This window comes from Anomaloglossus baeobatrachus, chromosome 7 (assembly GCF_048569485.1).
Source record: "Anomaloglossus baeobatrachus isolate aAnoBae1 chromosome 7, aAnoBae1.hap1, whole genome shotgun sequence".
NCBI lineage: Eukaryota > Metazoa > Chordata > Amphibia > Anura > Aromobatidae > Anomaloglossus > Anomaloglossus baeobatrachus.
The window spans coordinates 229,444,389-229,467,533 of record NC_134359.1 but is presented as its reverse complement, the minus strand read 5'-3'; the positions used below and the strand labels follow the sequence as shown (position 1 = coordinate 229,467,533).

Sequence of the window (23,145 nt, the reverse complement as noted above, 5' to 3'; positions counted from 1 at the left end):
GAGCGGTGCATTATTTGTTTAAATATCTGCAATCAAGATCAGTCCCATTAAACCAGATTGAGAATAAGACAGAATATCTGTAATTATGTGCTCCACCTCTGATCTGTCTTGGAGGTTATGGCTGACATGCCTATGGTATTTTTGGATCTCGTTTCTGTTCAGTATGTACTCAGATTTGTTGTGTAAAAGATTTATTGTGGGAAATCCAGAATCCGAAACAAATTACAGAATTTTTTGCACAGGAGCATCGGTGGGTGATTGTAGTTGTGGGGTTTTCTTTTTTGTTTTGTTTTTTAATGCTTTGCTGCTTTTCACAGATAAAATCAACAAGCAAATCTGCATCAAAATCTGCGCTGGTTTTTTTGGATTTTCCTACAGGATTATTTGTATTTGCTTTGACCAGCATCAATTTATCTAGATGGGAAGTGCCAAAAATGTTCACAACCTCCTCACAAAGAATTTTTCTCATTTTAGGATGACCCAAACATCTCATAGGGTCAGTGGGGCTATTCACATCTGTTTTTTCCACTGACCCATGTGACCGACCTGAAACAAAAAACAAACAAAAAAAACCCACATTTCCTATTGTCCGTTTTTGCAAATCGTACTTAAAGTGCTACTCCAGCATTTTATTTTATTTTATAGCGCTGGAGTGGCGCTTTAAATCTAAGCCCCATGTGCTATACTCACCTTCCAGCGGCTTTACCTTTTACCGACGCCTCTTCGGTCTTGTGGCGCCATCTTGTGACAGTGACTTCTGACTGTCTGGAAGTCAGAAATTATATCACAATGTTAATTGATGTCTATGAGAGCCAAAATGAGGCTTTCATAGAGATGCATTGAAGAGCGATCTATGGTGCACTCCATGAAATACTGGAGCAGCCACTGGTCACAAATTGCTGAAGCCTGATGGAGCGGCAGAGGCAGAGGGTGAAATCACAAGGAGGTGAGTATCAGAAAGTTGTTAGGGGACTTGATTTTTTTTTTTTTTTGCACCACTCCAGCTGTGCAATAAAAAAACATGCTGAAGTGGTGCTTTATGTTCAAGGAAACACTTCCATCAACATTTTTTATCATCTTAATATATTGCAATCATATTATATAGCACTTTGTACTTACACTTGCTCATTTTGCCTTTCTACCCAGTTAATGCTTCTCTTTTTTCCATTAGGTATATGTCAACACAAGATTAAAAACTGACCAGCTGAATCCTTCTAAGCTCTACGTAGAAACAGGAAGTCTCTTTTCCTTGTATTAGTCATCACTACAAAGTCTCTGGCAATGGGAAGGAGCTGAGCAGCTGGGTTCAGTAATGATTCATGCAGGGACAAGACACTTCCTGTTTCTATATAGAGCAGAGAAAAGAGAAGAATTAACTGGGTAGAAGGGCAAAATGAGCAATTTTAAGTATAGTGTGCTACATAATAGGATGATTGCAATATATTAGGCGGATAAAACTTTGATGGGAGTGCTTCTATAACTATTATTCTGCATGGAAAAAATAAATTACGGACTGCACATTAAAGCTAAACATATACTGCTTTTCATGAGGGGAAAAAACCTGTCACCACAATAAAGGCGAATGCAGCTGTTGTTTCTCTTTCCTAGGCAGCTTGAACGAAGAATGAGCAGAAATGGAGAGTTATTGGATTATCTCCAAGAACTATGCGTAGCATCACCAAAATGAGCGCAGTCACTCAAACAGCATGGTGAAAGAAAAAATATATTAGAAAAAGTGCATACATAAAATGCAATCGTTATATTGGTCATTTACGCTTCACTTTTGAAACAAAAGTTAAATATTCCAGTATATTTCAAAGTGGTAAAACTCTTATAGGAATGTTATTCCCATTATTTGTCTCCTTCTAATTCCTAAATTGGATTTGCTCATTCTTAGTAATATATTGGTCGTCTTCTTCCTTTTTCAGGCCGCGTGCTGATTTGCGCCAGTGATAACCGTACCTGTGTCCAGCTAAGAGAATATATTGCAGTGGGGGCTGAAGCTCTGTTGATGAGACTATACAACAAAACCTTTGGGAAGGACGAGAAAGCTGCTGAATTGTGGCTGAAAAACCGAAAAGCTGGCAAGAAAAGGGATCTGGGTGCAAGTGGGAAAAACGCTCGGGCAAAAAAGGCTAAAGAAGGCACAAGTAAACAGAAAAAAAAATGTAAAGACGACAGAACTGACTTTAACCCAGATGATAGGAAAAGGCGGAGAAGATGAGGTGGGGAAAGATCAGGAAGACATGTTTTGGCCGGAAAGTAAGAGCAGTATCGAAGAGCCGAAATATGAAGACCTTCAGTTGAACTTGCCTTCAGACTGTTATTACGGCATCTTAAAGGAGCCCCTCACTGTCATCCATCCTTTGCAAGGCTGCACTGACCCTTATGCACTTACCAGGGTGCTGCACGAAGTGGATCCAAGATACGTGGTCTTATATGATGCAGAGCTCAGCTTTGTTTGACAGCTCGAGATATACCGGGCAAGCAAGCAGAAGACATTGAGGTGTGTATGAGACAAAAATGAACAAGACAATTGTGAATACTTATTGTGGCCAAACAGTTCTTCAAAGTCCAACAGACCATGTATTGATCGACATTCATTGTGCAGGATATATGGAAATGAGCTGTGCACTTTATGCTTTGCTGCTTGCTGGAATACTCCATAGTTCATGCTGATGACATCCTTTTGGACAGAAAAGGGAATTACAGCTCATTTTGGGCATAGGTGGAGTTTTGGGTTCTTTAAGAGTTATTCTCTACATTCCTTATAAATAGTTAAAATTGCAAAATACTTGTTAAAATCCGCAATATACTTTTGATTAAACATCCTTTCCATTCTTGGGAAAAGAGGGATTTTTAATTGTATAGTTTACTGCAGGTTGTATAGGTTACCGACCACCTTTGCAGTCTTAGCACAAGAGCCCAGCGCTGGCAAGCTTTTTGTTAAAGGGACTCTGCAGGTTTTTGCAGGTTTTTGCAATGTAATCTGCAAACCGCATGCTGCAAGAGTTAAAACAGAGAATTCATCCCTGAGTGTCTTATCTCAGACTGCTTTTTTTTTCCTGAGATGTTACTTTAAGCATCTTATCTCTATCATTAGTGGGTCTCAGCATCCCATGAGCTCCAGTCCAACTCCACCCCCCTCTGTGATTTAGCAGCTTCTTTTATGGAAATGTGCACTGAAAGCCTGGTGTGGGCAGGGACAGCTCTCCCAGCACTGCTACATGCAAAATTTAAAATCTTTCAGTGTCAGAACACCTGCACACAGTAATCTAAGTGATACATCGTTGAACTTGGGACCTCTTTGCGTACATCATGCTGCTCTTGGATGAGGTAGCAAAAACTGTTGACAGATTCCCTTTAAGAGCTTGCAAGTGCTGCTCTGAAGCTACACTTGCAGATCTCCGTATCCTGCCAGCTTAATTTTCCCTGCAAAGGCAAAACTATGCCTTTGCTTGCAGCATGAGAGAGCGAACGGTTGTGACCAGTTGAAATGTACTGCAGGTCCGAACTGTGAATCTTCAGGAATGCAAAAAAACAAAACAAAACGGAAAGCTGGGAAGCATGGGAGCAGTACACTACTGAAGACTGAACATGAGATCACCCTTTATGTACATTTACTATTATTATTGTTTGTATTGTTATTATTGTCGTTATTGTTTGTATTGTTAATATTGTTACTGTTTGTATTGTTGTGGTTGTTTGTATTGTTGTTGTTTGTATTGTTGTTTGTATTGTTTTTGTTGAGGTTTATATTGTATTTTTCCATCTTTATATTTCCCAATTCTAGAGTTTATTTTCTGATCTATGGTGGATCCACCGAAGAGCAGAGATACCTCACTTCACTCAGGAAGGAAAAAGAAGCCTTTGAGCAGCTGATTAGGTAATACCAAGACAATTAACAAAGGAAAACGTGTCTGAGGCCAAAGTAAATGGAGATATTGGAAAGTGTTAAAATCTCTGGCTGAGGCCCACTCGCTAAATTCATGAAACTGCATTTAATTTATTGTTGCTGTCTAATATAGAACAGTTGTGCCTTCCTGCCAGCGTGTGTCACTATTTCAAATGATTTCCATAGAAAAGGTATTACTGTGCGTAAAGTGCTCTGTGTACTGACGGTATATGGAGTGCATAGCGTAATATCACTAAGCAATGTGAGAACGCGGACTTTAAAGTGCTAAAATAATCAATGCATGTCTTATATTTCTGTTGAAAACTAAATTATAATCAGCCCTTGTAATGCAATATAATTGCCACTATAAGCTATTATTTTGGGAATTATGTGTAAACTAACCATAAGTCAGTTTAATAGCGGGTCATTTTTAGTTTTTTTGGGATTATGTGAAAATACAGGGGTTTTTTGTTTTGAACATTAAGAGGAAAGTAAGAAACTAAAGGACCTATTAGACAGGAAAAAATGTTAATGATGGCAATTGATGAGAAAATAGTTATCACGCAGTTATCATGCATAAAAACGCGTTATTGCACAAGCTAATATTTGCTCGAAAGATCGCTTTTGGATCAGATGAGTTTATCAACTGGAAGTGACGCTGTGGCTGTCACTCACTTCCTGTTGCAGCTGTCACTCACTTCCTGTTGCAGCTGTCACTCACTTCCTATTGATTGCTCATTTGGGCCGAAGGTGGGGAGAGAGAAGCCGGCAGTGATTGGACACAGGCTCCCGAGACATCACAATGTCCTGTCAGCTCCAAACCGAGATTATCGACAGCGCTGGAACAACGCCAGAATGGCAGGCGAGTACAGGGTCTCTTATTTTAACCGGGGAAAACAAGTGGAATCAGAAGGAGTTATCCTATTATTGGACAACCCCTTTAAACTTCATACACATAGAAAATAGTCTGGTGTTACCAAAATCATTGGGATTGGCCAGCTGTATCCTTATGTGTAAGACCACTTTAAAGAATGATCTGGGATCAGAAGGTCACAGTGTATAGTTGATCACAGATCCTCTTTAGTGCCTGCTCGTCGTTTACACAGAGTTGGAGCTCATTTAATTCCATCTGATAATACTGAAGGGATTAAGGTTTCCTTCTATCCCGCAGTGATCTAACAGATAGTTGTAACCTCAGCTGCAACCATTCCTTTCTGCTATAAATATCCACTTCTCACTTCTCCCTATGTCGGCCATAGTTCATTCTGTACTGTCCACTTTGAAGGAGCCTGTCTCCAGAGAAGCTTAGGTGTGCGCTTCTGTTGCAGCTTAGAACTTCCTGCTGGAGAAGCTGTGGACTGTTATTTGTTGTCTTTCCCCACCTGTTTGTCTTACCTTCCTCATGTCGTGTTATTGCAGTGGCGTGACTAGCGTCTTGCTGGCCTTCACTAGTCAGGGTGAGTTCAGGGCCAGCGAGAGCCTAGGCATGTGACGGTGCACAGGGAGGGATGGGGGGAAGGTCAGTTGATTTCTGCCAGAAATCCAGCTAACAATGTTGTAAAACCAAACAGGCAGCTATACTGATGTAGATGACAGAAGGTTTTATCGCTCAGCAGAGTGCATATTCTCATAAGGTGATTTTTACACTTAAATTAGCTTAATGGTGACTCAGATCAATGGGGCTTGTCACATGGGAGAATGTCGCTAGCTCATAAAAGTTGCTGTACTAAGAAGAAACAAGTGCTGCTGGGAAATGTAGTTTTAGCATATAAGAATAAGGTCGCCCATTCTGCTGTGTGACGCTGGATGCACAGAGGGGCGGATAGAGCTGAAAAAAGAATGGGATTTTGGGATTAATCTGTGAATTGATATCTAATTAGAAATGTTTCTTTTTTAAATTTGAGGAAACACACATTCTTAGCAGGTGAGGTGTGCAACATTAATAGATTTTATAACACACTATGAAGAAAAAGACATGGATCGCACATCCCAAAAAATATAATGATCTAAAGCCGTTAGGCAAAAAATTAAATAGAACATGAGGTTCTTTGTTACCACTCTGATCAGATTGTATTAAGCCCACTGCCACGTGACGGCGAACCTCTTGAGTGGGTTCCGATTCTAAACCTTACAGTGCGGCACTGTGCACTAACCACTGCTGCAGTGACAAAGCGCCAGCAGGGCAGGTGACCTGGTGCCTCACAGTGCCCATGCTGCAAGGCGAAGCCCCCGTGGCTCCAGGCCGCACCGCCCCATTGACACGACACCACCACAACAGTGGCCACCACACAGTACCAGCACACTGTGAGAGGAGCTGTGCACAAACCCCTCATTGGCTCCGATATGTGAACTGGGAGCAAAAAAGGCTGACCCCTCTTGCAGTCTCCTCTCTGATTAAAATTACCTGTGCCAAATGGGGGGAGTGCAGATCCAAGAAAAAATTATTTTGCTCAGCAGGAGACTGCAAGAGGGGGTCAGCCTTTTTTTTGCTCCCAGTTCACATATGGGAGCCAGTGAGAGGTGAGTGCACAGCTCCTCTCACAGTGTGCTGGTACTGTGTGCTGGCCGCAGTTGTGGTGGTGTCTTGTCAGTGGGGCGGTCCGGCCTGGAGCCACGGGGGCTTCGCCTTGCAGCATGGGTGCTGTTGGGCACCAGGTCACCTGCCCTGCTGGCGCTTTGTCACTGCAGCAGTGGTTAGTGCACAGTGCCGCACTACAAGGTTTAGAATAGGGACCCACTGAAGAGGTTCGTCGTGACGTGGCAGTGGGCTTAATACAATCTGATCAGAATGGTAACAAAGAACCTCATGTTCTATTTAATTTTTTGCCTAACGGCTTTAGATCATTGTATTTCTTGGGATGTGCGATCCATGTATTTTTCTTGATAGTGTGTTATTAATATATTTTATCTTTTATCTTGTATGCTTTTAGGGAAAAGGCCAGCATGGTGATCCCCGAGGAAAGGGAAGGGAGAGATGACACAAACTTGGATCTTCAGAGAGATTCCTCTTCTGCATCAGATGCCCCCGATACCCGCAGAGCTGGTAGGTAGTGTGAGATCCCATTACTGCTTTTCAACCACTGTTCTTGGAATGGTAAATGTTATTTAAGCCGATTTAGGGTACCTTCACACTTAGCGATGCAGCAGCGATCCGACCAGCGATCTGACCTGGTCAGGATCGCTGCTGCATCGCTACATGGTCGCTGGTGAGCTGTCAAACAGGCAGATCTCACCAGCGACCAGTGACCAGCCCCCAGCCAGCAGCGACGTGCAAGCGACGTTGCGCTTGCACGGAGCCGCCGTCTGGAAGCTGCGGAGACTGGTAACTAAGGTAAACATCGGGTATGGTTACCCGATGTTTACATTAGTTACCAGTGTGAGCAGGGAGCAGGGAGCCGCGCACACTAAGCGCTGGCTCCTTGCTCTCCTAGCTACAGTACACATCGGGTTAATTAACCCGATGTGTAATGCAGCTACATGTGCAGAGAGCAGGGAGCCGCGCACACTGAGCGCTGGCTCCTTGCTCTCCTAGCTGCTGTACACATCGGGTTAATTAACCCGATGTGTACAGCAGCTACATGTGCAGAGAGCCGGAGCCGGCAGCACAGGCAGCGTGAGAGCTGCGGAGGCTGGTAACTAAGGTAAATATCGGGTAACCACCTTGGTTACCCGATGTTTATCTTGGATACAGCTTACCTCAGCTGTCAGACGCCGGCTCCTGCTCCCTGCTCGCTTCATTTGTCGCTCTCTTGCTGTCACACACAGCGATCTGTGTGTCACAGCAGGAGAGCGGCTTTGAAGAAAACGAACCAGGGCTGTGTGTAACGAGCAGCGATCTCGCAGCAGGGGCCAGATCGCTGCTCAGTGTCACACACAGCGAGATCGCTAATGAGGTCACTGCTGCGTCACAAAAAGCGTGACTCAGCAGCGATCTCGGCAGCGAGCTCGCTGTGTGTGAAGCACCCCTTACTTTCGCCATGTAAACACAATCTAAAAGCTTTTGTTCTCGGGATAGTTATCTCATATTTTCAACAATGAAATCTCAAGTGCAAATAGCAGAAGTTGTACAAAAGAATTTTAATGTCCTCTTATCAGCAGCTTTTTGTTGCAGGTATAGTATTAACCATTGCAGTCTGGCTCAATTATGTGTACTTTAAAATCCTTATGCAGGCAACACAAACATTACTAGTCATCAATAGTCTCCGCCAGTCAGGAACTGGTTTTTTTTTTTTGTTTTTTTTTTTTAATTTAGGGGAGTGAAGGTGAGGCTTGAAGTATCAAGTGACTATGCCAGGAAAAAGAACTAGAACAGTTTATCCGAGGGGGTGAGCCATGTCTCTCACTTACACTGATCTGATATTGATGACATATTCTATCTAAGGATAGGCCATCAATATTAAGCATTGGACAGCTTCTTTTAAAGGGAGCCTGTCACCAGATTTTTCACTATTAAACAAAAAGTGTCACCTTCTGCAGCTCCTGGGCTGCATTCTATGAAGGTGCACCTTGTTCCCTGACTTCCCTTGCAGACCCCAAAAATAACTTTATAAAACATGACCGTTAGGTATGCTAATTACCCGTGTTGGCCAGATGGGCGTGCTCTTTTTCGGCTTCTGACCCCCGTCCTGCCGCTGTTCGCTGTCTTCCTTTCTTGATTGACGTGATGATGCCTTCGTTATCATCCTCGTTGCTCTTTCAAATTTCGCGCCTGTGCAGTCATGTCTGCTTGCGCAGGCGCAGTTCGCTCTGCCATATCGCGGGCAGAGCAGAAAACATAGCTGCTGTCGCGAGCGCCGGTGAGCTAAATGCACAGGCACGAGGATTAGGTCGGGTACGAGCCTGGCGCTGGTGAGGTCATGCACAGCGCCGACCCTAATCTCGCGCCTGCGCAAATAGCTCACCGGTGCACCACGACTACCCACAGTGAGTACCCTGGTCCCCTGCACCTGGCTCTCCCAAATAACTACCAACACCCTGAGCCCGGGGCCTTCCCTACCTGCGGAGGGACTGACATCTGGCTGCTTAGCCCCATCTGCCTCGGTACTCCTTACAGCAGCGGCGGTACTCCCATTACTGCAACCCGCAGGTGGTGTCACAAACTTATCCCATGTAAATGCCCCCTTTATATGGATCAAAGTGTCCGCCGAGCCCAGGTCCGGACCCCCCTCGAGCCACGATCCCGAATCCTAGCAGCACGACAAACACCGGGGCAGCACATAACCACCCCCTAGCATTGAGTAACAGTCAGCTCAGCATTGCATCTGTTTTCATACCTTTTTATTAAACTAAGGTTAACAGAATAACATTATTAAATCCACACAATCAAGATATTATAATGCGTAGCATACCATTATTTGAATACATGTGGAGATCTATTGTATGAATAAATCTTTTCTTTGTCGCTCCATTGGGAGACACAGACAATTGGGTGTATAGCTTCTGCCTCCGGAGGCCACACAAAGTATTACACTTAAAAGTGTAAACCCCTCCCCTCTGCCTATACACCCCCCCGTGCATCACGGGCTCCTCAGTTTTTATGCTTTGTGTTGAAGGAGGCACACATGCACGCAAGCTCCACAATTTAGTCAGCAGCAGCTGCTGACTATATCGGATGGAAGAAAAGAGGGCCCATAACAGGGCCCCCGGCATGCTCCCTTCTCACCCCACTCTGGTCGGCGGTGCGGTTAAGGTTGAGGTACCCATTGCGGGTACACAGGCAGGAGCCACATGCCGTTTTCCTTCCCCATCCCTTAGGGGCTCTGGGTGAAGTGGGATTCTAACCGGTCACCAGACACTGGGACCGTGCTCCCTCCGCAGCCCCTGGGGGAATCTACTGGACAGGAGACCGGGTATCGTCAGGGACAGGCCCTGCTCCTCTGAGGTACTCTGTGTCCCCTTGGGGACAGCGCATAGAGCGCCTGTCTAATGGACGCTGCAGCAGCTGCTGGTTGTGTTTGTGCGCCGGGACTACCGCGCTGACCGCGCTTGTTTGCCGGCCGCGCTTATAACTTTAGTCCCCGGCTTTTGCGGCCTAGTACCGCATATTCCCGCCCCCAGGCCTGCCAGTCAGGGGTAAGGGCGGGACGCTGCACTGGACGTCAGCGCTGAGGGCTGGAGCATACTTAGTATCCTCCTCCCCCCTCACTGAGCACCGTGGGGCACCAGATTCCCGCACTTTCTAAGGCACGCCCACGGCTCCCTCCTCCTCTCAGAACGCTGGCAGCCATTCCTATCAGCACTTCTGACGCTGGAGAACTTCAGAGACGAGCTCCAACAGCTCTGGGAGGCCCAGGCAGGGAATCTGGTGGTCACACAAACGCTGAGGGCGGTCGGTAAGCAGCACCTGTTACTAGGTGCTTGCCCCCCTGGGTGCCGAAGTGTATATTTATATGCTTATATTGTATACATTTACTCTGTACGGCCGCACTATTGCTTTGGCTATATACCCTCTCTGATTGCTCTAAGAGGAGACACAGCATGTCGTCCGCAAAAAGCAAGGGTGCCAAGGCACAGGCTTACTTTGCAACCTGTACCTCATGTGCGGCTATGCTACCTGCAGGTTCCACCTACCCTCATTGTGTGCAATGCTCGGCCCCTGTGACACTCACTCAGCCGGAGCCTATGCCACTGGTGGGACCCTCGGTCCAGGTGGAACCACCTGCTGCCACTGTCCAGGTGACAGGGACAGAGTTTGCAGTATTCGCTGACAAACTTTCTGAGTCTATGGATAAATGGTCTGCTAAGATACTAGAAGCTTTGCAGTCCAGACCTGTAACACAGGCCCCGGGCACTGTTGAACCTTTTCCCTCAGACCCCCCTCGGTCGGCACAGCAAAGTGCTCCTGGGGCGACTCATAGGTCCCACGGTGAGGACTCCGACACGGACCGCAGTCCCAGACCGGCTAAGCGGGCTCGCCGGGAGCTTCCCTCGACTTCATCACACTGTTCAGGGTCTCAGCATGAGGACTCTCTGGATGATGAAACGGAGGTGGCAGATCAGGGCTCTGATTCTGACGCCGCTCTCAACCTTGATACACCTGAAGGGGACGCCATAGTAAACGACCTGATAGCGTCCATCAATCAGGTGTTGGATCTTTCTCCTCCAACTCCTCAGATTGAGGAGTCAGCTTCTCAGCAGGAGAAATTCCATTTTAGGTTTCCCAAACGTACACGGAGTGCGTTTCTTGATCACTCCGACTTCAGAGATACAGTCCAGAAACACCGAGCTTTTCCAGATAAGCGCTTTACTAAGCGCCTTAATGACACACGTTATCCCTTCCCCCCTGACGTAGTCAAGGGTTGGGCTCAGTGTCCCAAGGTGGATCCTCCAATCTCTAGACTGGCGGCTAGATCCATAGTTGCAGTGGCAGACGGTGCATCACTCAAGGATGCCACTGACAGGCAGATAGAGCTCTTGATGAAATCCATCTATGAAGCTATCGGCGTGTCCTTTGCTCCGGCATTCGCAGCCGTATGGGCACTCCAAGCTATCTCAGCTTGTCAGTCTGAGATTAATGCAGTCACACGTGCCTCTACTCCGCAGGTTGTGTCTTAACCTCTCAGGCGTCGGCATTTGCGTCCTACGCCATGAATGCCGTCCTGGACTCTGCGAGCCGTACGGCGGTAGCATCCGCCAATTCGGTGGCAGTCCGCAGGGCCATGTGGCTACGTGAATGGAAGGCAGACTCTGCTTCCAAAAAGTTCTTAACCGGTTTGCCATTTTCTGGCGACCGCCTGTTTGGCGAGCAATTGGATGAAATCATTAAACAATCCAAGGGAAAGGACTCGTCCTTACCCCAGTCCAAACCAAACAGACCTCAACAACGGAAGGTACAATCGAGGTTTCGGTCCTTTCGGCCCGCAGCCAGGTCTCAATTCTCCTCGTCCAACAGGCCACAGAAGGGTCAGAGGAACTCTGATTCATGGCGGTCTAAGTCACGTCCTAAAAAGACCGCTGGAGGAACCGCTCCCAAAGCGGCCTCCTCATGACTTTCGGCCTCCCCAAACCGCATCCTCGGTCGGTGGCAGGCTCTCCCGCTTTTGCGACGCCTGGTTGCCACATGTCCAAGACCGATGGGTGAGAGACATCCTGTCTCACGGTTACAGGATAGAGTTCCGCTCTCGTCCTCCGACTCGTTTCTTCAGAACATCTCCGCCCCCCGAGCGAGCCGATGCTCTTCTTCAGGCGGTGAGCACTCTGAAGGCAGAAGGAGTGGTGATCCCTGTTCCCCTTCAGCATTGGGGTCACGGTTTTTACTCCAACTTGTTTGTGGTGCCAAAAAAGGACGGATCTTTCCGTCCCGTTCTGGACCTCAAACTGCTCAACAGACACGTGAAAACCAGGCGGTTCCGGATGGAATCCCTCCGCTCCGTCATCGCCTCGATGTCCCAAGGAGACTTCCTAGCATCAATCGACATCAGGGATGCTTATCTCCACGTGCCGATTGCACCAGAGCATCAGCGCTTCCTGCGTTTCGCCATCGGGGACGAACACCTTCAGTTCGTGGCACTGCCTTTCGGCCTGGCGACAGCCCCACGGGTCTTCACCAAGGTCATGGCATCCGTGGTGGCGGTCCTACACTCTCAGGGACACTCGGTGATCCCTTACTTAGACGATCTTCTTGTCAAGGCCCCCTCTCGGGTGGCATGCCAACACAGCCTGAACATTGCTCTGGAGACTCTCCAGAGATTCGGGTGGATCATCAATTTCCCAAAGTCAAAATTGACACCGACCCAATCGCTGACATATCTCGGGATGGAGTTTCATACTCTCTCAGCGATAGTGAAACTTCCGCTGGACAAACAGCGTTCACTACGGACAGGGGTGCAATCTCTCCTTCGAGCCCAGTCGCACCCCTTGAGGCGCCTCATGCACTTCCTAGGGAAGATGGTGGCAGCAATGGAGGCAGTTCCATTGGCGCAGTTTCATCTGCGTCCACTTCAATGGGACATTCTCCGCAAATGGGACAGGAAGTCGACGTCCCTCGACAGGAACGTCTCCCTTTCTCGGGCAGCCAAGGCCTCCCTTCAGTGGTGGCTTCTTCCCACTTCTTTGTCGAAGGGGAAATCATTCCTACCCCCATCCTGGGCTGTGGTCACGACGGACGCGAGTCTGTCAGGGTGGGGAGCGGTCTTCCTCCACCACAGGGCTCAGGGTACCTGGACTCAGCCAGAGTCCTCCCTTCAGATCAATGTTCTGGAGATAAGGGCAGTGTATCTAGCCCTAAAGGCGTTCCAGCCGTGGCTGGAAGGCAGGCAGATCCGAATTCAGTCGGACAACGCCACGGCGGTGGCATACATCAACCACCAAGGCGGCACACGCAGTCGGCAAGCCTTCCAGGAAGTTTGGCGGATTCTGCTGTGGGTGGAAGCCACAGCCTCCACCATCTCCGCAGTTCACATCCCGGGCGTAGAAAACTGGGAAGCAGACTTTCTCAGTCGCCAGGGCATGGACGCAGGGGAATGGTCTCTTCACCCGGACGTGTTTCAAGAGATCTGTTGCCGCTGGAGGAAGCCGGACGTCGACCTAATGGCGTCCCGGCACAACAACAAGGTCCCGGCATTCATGGCACGGTCTCAAGATCACAGAGCTCTGGCGGCAGACGCATTAGTTCAGGATTGGTCGCAGTTTCGGCTGCCTTATGTATTTCCTCCTCTGGCACTGCTGCCCAGAGTATTACGCAAGATCAGGTCCGACTGCCGCCGCGCCATCCTCATCGGCCCAGACTGGCCGAGGAGGTCGTGGTACCCGGATCTGTGGCATCTCACGGTGGGTCAACCGTGGGCACTACCAGATCGTCCAGACTTACTGTCTCAAGGGCCATTTTTCCACCTGAATTCTGCGGCCCTCAACCTGACTGTGTGGCCATTGAGTCCTGGATCCTAGCGTCTTCAGGGTTATCTCAAGAGGTCATTGCCACTATGAGACAGGCCAGGAAACCAACGTCCGCCAAGATCTACCACAGGACGTGGAGGATCTTCTTATCCTGGTGCTCTGATCAGGGTTTTACTCCCTGGCCATTTGCCTTGCCCACTTTTCTGTCCTTCCTTCAATCCGGAATGGAAAAGGGTTTGTCTCTCGGCTCTCTTAAGGGACAAGTCTCGGCGCTCTCTGTGTTTTTTCAAAAGCGTCTAGCCAGGCTTCCGCAGGTACGCACGTTCCTGCAGGGGGTTTGCCACATAGTCCCTCCTTACAAGCGTCCGTTAGAACCCTGGGATCTTAACAGGGTGCTGACGGCTCTCCAGAAGCCACCTTTCGAGCCAATGAGAGATATTTCTCTTTCACGCCTTTCGCAGAAGGTGGTCTTCCTAGTGGCAGTCACATCACTTCGGAGAGTGTCTGAGCTAGCTGCACTGTCATGCAAAGCCCCCTTCCTGGTGTTTCACCAGGACAAGGTGGTTCTGCGTCCGGTTCCGGAATTTCTCCCTAAGGTGGTATCCCCTTTTCATCTCAATCAGGATATCTCCTTACCTTCTTTTTGCCCTCATCCAGTTCACCAATGTGAAAAGGATTTGCACTTGTTAGATCTTGTGAGAGCACTTAGACTCTACATTTCTCGTACGGCGCCCCTGCGCCGCTCGGATGCGCTCTTTGTCCTTGTCGCTGGCCAGCGTAAAGGGTCGCAGGCTTCCAAGTCAACCTTGGCTCGGTGGATCAAGGAACCAATTCCTTCAGGGCTGAAAGCCCATTCTACCAGAGCCGTGGGTGCGTCTTGGGCATTGCGGCACCAGGCTACGGCTCAGCAGGTGTGTCAGGCGGCTACCTGGTCGAGTCTGCACACTTTCACGAAACACTATCAGGTGCATACCTACGCTTCGGCAGATGCCAGCCTAGGTAGGCGAGTCCTTCAGGCGGCGGTAGCCCACCTGTAGGAAGGGGCCGTTTTACGGCTCTATTACCGAGGTATTCTTTTACCCACCCAGGGACTGCTTTTGGACGTCCCAATTGTCTGGGTCTCCCAATGGAGCGACAAAGAAGAAGAGAATTTTGTTTACTTACCGTAAATTCCTTTTCTTCTAGCTCCTATTGGGAGACCCAGCACCCGCCCTTGTTCCCTTCGGGCTGTTGTTCTTTTGTGTACACATGTTGTTCATGTTGAATTGTTCTGGATTCATGGTTTTCAGCTCTCCGAACATCCTTCAGATTGAATTTACCTTAGACCAATTTATAAGTTTCCTCCTTCCTGCTTTTGCACCAAAACTGAGGAGCCCGTGATGCACGGGGGGGTGTATAGGCAGAGGGGAGGGGTTTACACTTTTAAGTGTAATACTTTGTGTGGCCTCCGGAGGCAGAAGCTATACACCCAATTGTCTGGGTCTCCCAATAGGAGCTAGAAGAAAAGGAATTTACGGTAAGTAAACAAAATTCCCTTCTTTTTATCTGGGGGGTAGAGGTATAGGAAAAGAGAAGGGAGGGGAGGTAAAGTAATTACTTTATTGGGGATGAAAAAGGGGAGGGGGGTGGAGGCAAGCAAAAACAAGGTGAAGGGGGAGTGGGTAAAAGGAAGAACAATGAACGTAAACAAATCTCAACCATGTTAACAGCCTTCCACTCTAGGAATATAAGCATATTGTCAAGAAGGCATGACTGAAGGTTTGAATAAAAAGATTAATGTTATGAAAAGATTTTTAAGTAGTTATAAATAATTTTTAATTATGTAATACCTTGTATAAAACTATTCCAGTGATCCCATCTTCGGTAATAGGAGGCCAAGGCATTGTTTATGGTAGCAAAGTACTTCTCGAAGTTGTTGTGAAGAGAAGTAGTCTCTACGACCTTAGAGATAGTGGGCACCGTAGGTTTCCTTCAATTAGAAGCTATAAGATTTCTAGTAACTAGAAGTAAATGAGTTAAGGCTGCTTTACACGCTGCGATATCGTGACCGATATTGCCAGCGTGCGTACCCGCCCCCATCGGTTGTGCGACACGGGAAAATCGCTGCCCGTGTCGCACAACATCGCGCAGACCCGTCACACTACTTACCTGCCCTGCAACGTCGCTGTGACCGGCGAACCGCCTCCTTTCTAAGGGGGCGATTCGTTCAGCGTCACAGCAGCGTCACTGAACCGCCACCCAATAGAAGCGGAGGGGCGGAGATGGGCGGGACGAATATCCCGCCCACCTCCTTCCCTCCGCATTGTGGCCGGGAGGCAGGTAAGGGGAGCTTCCTCGTTCCTGCGGCGTCACACGGAGCGATGTGTGCTGCCGCAGGAACGAGGAACCACTTCATTACTGCTGCAGTAACGATATTTGAGAATGGACCTCCGTGTCAACGATGAGCGATTTTGCACGTTTTTGCGACTATGCAAAATTGCTCATAGGTGTCACACGCAACGACATCGCTAAAGCGACCGGAAGTGCGTCACAAATTCCGTGACCCCAACGAGATCACTGGAGCAATGTCGTAGCTTGTAAAGCCCGCTTTAAGATGGGTTTATATATAGGATCAAATTTTTCCAAATTAAGTGAAAGCAGGGCCATTTGGGGAGTGGTCTGAATTGTGGAGTTAGTAATCTGATTAATCAGACTAGAAATATTTTCCCAGAGACTCCTCAATCTGGGACAATTCCAGAAAATGTGGAGTAGAGACAACATTGCATCTGTACAGAAGCTGCTGTTTGTCAGGGCTGGAGCACAATTACAGCCACTGCTCCCTATGTACACAGTGGTGACTAAAATCCCTATGACACAGAGTTAAAGGGAACATGTCACCACTTTTTTGGCCTATAAGCTGCGGCCACCACCAGTGGTCTCTTTTATATACAGCATTCTAACATGCTGTATATAAGAGCCCAGGCCACGGTGAGAACATAAACACTTTATAATACTTGCCTAACGGTCGCGCGGTTGGCCATACGGGCGTGTCCGGTGTCGGCGCCGCCTCTTTTGGCCATCTTTGTTCTCTTTCTCTAGCCGCGGTGCATGACGTGTCTGACGTCATACACACTCGCTGGCATTCAGGGCCTGAGCAGGCGCACTTTGATCTGCACTGAGCAGGGCAGATCAAAGTATTGTAGTGCGCCTGCGCAGGAACGGCGAGTGTGGATGTCGTAGATGCATCATGCACACAGGCTTCAGATACAGGAGGCGCCGGCACCGGAGAACGGAGACGCCCATATGGCCAACCACGCGACCGTTAGGTTAGTATTATAAAGTGTTTTTTATGTTGTCACAGCAGCCTGGGCTCTTTTATATATAGCATGTTAGAATACTGTATATAAGAGCCCGGTGGTGGTGGCCGCTGCTTATACACCAAAAAAGTAGTGACTGTTTCCCTTTTAAAGTTTGACGGAAGGAATTAATTTCCTCCCAATAGCCAAGATTTCAATGGGTCAACTGGGTACTTTTAGAACAGTTTATCTGCACGTTAAAGGATAATTTTGTTATATAACAGGTTACCTTTAATTTATACATATGTGTCAAGAAAGATTAACAGTAATGGCAAAATAAGGAGATTTAATAAAAAATTGCTCTACGATTGTCACGAGAGTTGTCATCGTGTCTGTGAAAGATAAGATTGTTGGTCACATATACTGCTTATTATAGAAATATAATGATCAGTTCTGCAGATACTTTATGTGACTATACAGCATGGTATTTCACTATAATATCAGTTTTAAATGGGGAACTACTGAGAAGTGCGAACACAGATTCTCCAAGAAGGTAAGGTCTCTGGGATCAAACTGTGGAAAGATTGGAGCTCATTTCTCTGCAGTTTCAAAAGCACAAGAAATGTATTAAAACTTTTCTATATTTTAGATCTTCTGCAACTTGGAAGTGTAAGGGGTTGCACAGGATTAAAGAAATATGGAAGCTTTCAGCCAAAAAGAGTGCCTTACCTGTCCATTGGTTGTGTGTGGTATTGCGGCCCACTCATCTAATGGACAGGGTTTCTCTTGTTTCGGGGGGAAAAAAAAGCAGCCAAGTTATATTAATTCCACAATGACTCTTTTTAACATTCAGTTAGTTGTGCCAAAATACTTACACTATTAGTCACTATGGCACGTGTAGTCAACTCCGTATGTGGTGCTGCACTGAGGGGCGTCCAAGCTAAGAAACTACCAAAACGAATGGTAACCTTGATTAAAATTGATGGTGTTGGCCCTTTAAAGAATAATGAGGGTAAAATCATAGAAAGCGATGTGGGAAAAGCAAATGTTTTAAATACTTTTTTCTCAACTGTGTTCACACAGGAAAAGCATATGCCAGGGGAAATGCAGAGTGATCATGTAAATGCCCCATTAAGTATGACCTGCCTAACCCAGGAAGAAGTGCAGAACCGACTTAGTAACATTAAAATTGACAAATCACCAGGCCCTGATGGCATTCACCCTCGGGTATTAAGGGAGTTAAGTAATGTGATAGACAGGCCTCTATTCCTTTTATTTAAAGACTCTATAGAAACTGGGTCTGTTCCACTGGATTGGCGGCTAGCAAATGTGGTACCAATATTCAAAAAAGGGTGCAAAAGGGAACCTGGAAACTATAGGCCGGTAAGCTTAACATCTGTTGTGGGTAAAATGTTTGAAGGGTTTTTAAGGGATACTATTATGGAATGTCTCAATGTTAATAACTGTTTAACTCCATATCAACATGGATTTATGAAGGATCGCTCCTGTCAAACTAACCTGATCAGCTTCTATGAGGATGTAAGCTCTCACATGGACCGAGGAGAATCATTGGATGTCATTTATCTCGACTTCGGTAAAGCATTTGACACTGTCCCACATAAAAGACTGATAAGTAAAATGAGAAAGCTTGGGCTCGGGGAAAATGTGTGTAGATGGGTAGGTAGCTGGCTTAGTGGTAGAAAACAAAGAGTGGTTATTAATGGCACATACTCAGATTGGGCCAGGGTTACTAGTGGGGTGCCACAGGGGTCTGTATTGGGCCCCCTACTATTTAATATATTTATTAATGATCTGGTGGATGGTTTACAGAGTAAAATATCAGTATTTGCAGATGATACAAAACTATGTAAGGTAGTTAACACAAAGGAGGACAGTTTGCAACTACAGATGGATTTGAGTAAATTGGAGAATTGGGCTGAAAAATGGCAAATGAGGTTTAACACAGATAAGTGTAAGGTTATGCACATGGGAAGGAGAAACAGATGCTACGATTACTTACTAAATGGGAAACTGCTGGGGAAATCAGACATGGAAAAAGACTTAGGCATCTTAGTGAATAAGAATCTAAATTGGAGTGCCCAGTGTCAGGCAGCAGCCACCAAAGCAAATAGGGTGATGGGATGCATTAGAAGAGGTTTGGGGGCACGAGATGAAAACATCATTCTCCCTCTGTACAAATCACTCGTCAGACCACACTTGGAGTATTGTGTGCAATTTTGGGCGCCGGTGCTGAAGAAAGACATTACTGAACTTGAAAGGGTTCAGAGGCGGGCTACTAAAATAATAAATGGAGTGGGTGCATTACAATACATGGAAAGGTTATCAAAATTAGGTCTATTTACTCTAGAAAAGAGAAGACTTAGGGGAGACCTAATAAATATGTAAAAATATATCAGAGGGCCATATAGAGATCTCTCCCATGATCTGTTTGTACCAAGGACTATGACAAGAACAAGGGGGCATTCTTTTCGATTGGAGGAAAGAAAATTCCTACATCAGCATAGAAGAGGGTTCTTCACGGTAAGAGCAGTGAGGCTCTGGAACTCTCTTCCTGAGGAAGTGGTGATGGCCAACTCACTGAATGAATTTAAGAGAGGAATGGATGCATTTCTTGTTAGCAAAAGTATAGAAGGTTATAAATAGCATAATCTTACAGGTAGATAGAAGAGTGACCAAGATTATTAGAGGAATGGGTGGGCTGCAATACCAAGACAGGTTATTAAACTTGGGTTAGTTAGTTAGGAAAAACAAAGGCTTAGGGGGATCTAATCACAATGTATAAATATATGAGGGGACAGTACAGAGACCTTTCCAAATATCTCTTTACACCTAGGCCTGCGACTGGAACACAGGGGCATCCGCTACGTCTTGAGGAAAGAATGTTTAATCATAATCACAGATGAGGATTCTTTACTGTACGAGCAGTGAGACTATGGAGCTCTCTGCCATATGATGTTGTAATGAGGGATTCACTAGTAAAATTTAAGCAGAGCCTGAACGCATTTCTTGAAAAATATAATATTACCAGTTATGTGTATTAGATTTTATGACAGGGTGTTGATCCAGGGAACTAGTCTGATTGCCGGATGTGGAGTCAGGAAGGAAATTTTTTCCCCATTGGAGCTTATTTGACACATTGGGGTTTTTTTGCCTTCCTCTGGATCAACATGTTAGGCTACAGGTTGAACTAGATAGACTTAGAGTCTCCCTTCAACCTTAAAAACTATGAAACTATGAAACCTACCTTCCATACTTGCAGAGATATGATTTGAAAAAAACTCACTTTGAGTCCAATGGATCCCATGCGATTCATTAAAGGTTGATATTTCCACAGTATAATTGTCTTGCTTTTTTACCTTTAGTGCATATGTCATTCTAGTTCTTTGAATTTTAGGAGGCCAGAAGCAGAAGAACGTGCAGCACAACATCATTGTCGACATGAGGGAATTCCGTAGCGAGCTACCATCTCTGATCCACCGGCGCGGCATTGACATAGAGCCTGTCACTCTGGAAGTGGGAGATTATATTCTAACGCCCGACATATGTGTAGAACGGAAAAGCGTCAGTGACCTGATTGGGTCATTGAACAATGGACGTCTCTACACGCAGTGCGTTTCCATGAGCCGATACTACAAGCGACCTATACTTTTGATAGAATTTGACCCCAACAAGCCATTCTCCCTCACATCTCGGAGTTCAATCCACCAGGAAATTTCTGTGAATGACATCACCTCAAAAATCACCCTTCTTACACTGCACTTTCCTAGGCTTCGTATTCTATGGTGTCCATCACCTTACGCCACTGCCGAACTGTTTGAGGAGCTAAAGCAGAACAGGCCACAACCTGACGCCGCGACTGCCATGGCTATTACTGCAGACTCCGAAACCATCCCGGAATCTGAGAAGTATAATCCAGGCGCACAGGACTTCCTTCTAAAAATGCCAGGGGTCAATGCCAAAAATTGCCGAGCCATAATGAATCATGTAAAGAACATAGCAGAACTGACAACCCTACCTCTAGAGAGATTGTCTGAGATCCTTGGAAACTCTAATACGGCAAAACAACTTTATGATTTCATTCACACGTCTTACACCGAAGCAGTTTCCCAAGGGAAAGCAAAACGCTGAGATGTCTGTGTATATATCCTATCTATTATGGAAAATTAATTTATTTTTTATACTTGTAATTGCTCCTATTTTCCATCACAGAAGTGTTACTATAGATAGTATGCAATTGCGTGGCAATGAAATTAGGCTTTAGGATTAGTGCCCCATTATCATTTTGTCTACTCTTTACTCAGGGAGCATCAATTTGATCAATGATGAATTAATAATTTAATATAATTAAATAAATGGGTTGTAAAGCCCCCTTTTATGTGGCCATATTTTTTTAAACAAACCATCAATGATTTGTAAAATGGACTTAAGTACTTAAAGGTTAGTTAAACCTTCCCAGGTTTTTTGGTTTTTTTGTCATTAACTTTCTAGTCTTCAGTAACATTTTTTCTACCATTTTTTTGCTGTGTCGTGTCTATACTCTTCTTTTCAAAATGGCTCAAGCTCAGTGAGATTAGATTGCGACGTCTGTGATCAGCAACTTTCTAGTCTTTCCACAGATTCTCAATGGGATTTAGGTCTGGAGTTTGGGCTGTTCACACACGTGAATATGCTTTGATCTAAACCATCCATTGTAGCTCTGGCAGGATGTTTAGGATTGTTGTTCTGCTGAAAGATGAACCTACTCCCCTGTCTCAAGTCTTTTGCAGCCTCTTAAGTACACATGTACCCGGTGAGTATTTGGTGAGTTTTTAATATCAGTATTTGTAAACCAAAGCTAGGAGTAGGTAAAAAAAAAATGATGCAGAAATGGTGCACGTGTTTCTAATATACTTTTCCACTGACTGTTTCACTCCTAGTTTTGGCTTACAAATAGTGAGGTAAAAAACTCCCCAAATGTTTAGTGTGTACATGACCTTACAGGTTTTCCTTCAGGATTGCCCTGTATTTAGCTCCATCCATCTTCTCAAGTCTGACCAATTTCCCTGTCCCTGCTGAAGAAAAGCCCCCCCCCACCAACACCACTGCATAATGCTGCCACCACCATGTTAGACGGTGGGGATGGTGTTTTCAGGTTTATGTGCAGTGTTAGTTTTCTGCAAAATACAGCGTTTTGCATTTAGCCCATAAATTTCTACTTTGCTCTCATCTGACCAGAGCAGCTGCTTCCACATGCTCGCTGTGTCTCCTACATGGCTCTTTTCAAACTTCAAGTGAGACTTCTTATTGCTTTCTTTCAAAAATGATTTTTCTTCTTGCTAGTCTTCCATAAAAGCCAGCCATGTGAAATATACAACTCAGGGCAGAGTCACACTGGCGTATGATTCTCGTATTGCCCTAATTGGACCACGGGAAAAAAATCGCAGCATGCTGTGATTGTCTGCGAGTCTCTCATCACTCGCACCTATACAAGTCTAGAGGTGCGAGTGAAACATCGGACTACACTTTGATGATATCAAGTGCAGTGAGATATACACACAGGTTGACAATGGAGGAGATGGAGAGATTAATTCCTCTCCTCCGCAGCTGTGATCCAATCGGAAGATCGGATCACAGTCTGATACTCTGCTCTCGCATTGCATGCCATACCCTAGTGTGACTTCAGCCTAATAGTTGTCCTGTGGACAGATTTTCCCACCTGAGTTGTGGATCTCTGCAGCTCCTCCTGAGGCTATGGGCCTCTAGAGTAATTCTCCAATTAGTTCTTTCCTTTCTTGGGATATCAATTTAGGTCGACCAACAGGTCGTGGTAGATTTGCAGTTGTGCCATACTACTTCCATTTTTGGATGATGGAGTGAACAGAGCTTTACAAGATACTCAGAACGTGGGCTATTATTTTTTTTTTTTCATAACGTAACCCTGCTTACTCTTAACAACTTTTTCCCTAACCTGTCTGGTGTGTTCTTTGGTTTTCATGATGCAGTTTGAGCACTAATGTTCTTAAAAAAAAAAACAGCTGTAGTTATTCTGAGAATAAATTACACACAGGTGGACTTAATTTACGAATTAGGTGACTTCTGGAGGCAATTGGTCACACAGGATTTTATATACCAATATAGATG

At 46.0% G+C, this 23,145-nt stretch overlaps 1 pseudogene; it reads left to right on the top strand.

The window, feature by feature from the left end:
• LOC142246100 (DNA repair endonuclease XPF-like) overlaps positions 1-21,443 on the top strand; it is a 118,769-nt pseudogene extending 97,326 nt beyond the window's left edge.
• The last annotated feature ends 1,702 nt before the right edge of the window (positions 21,444-23,145 follow it).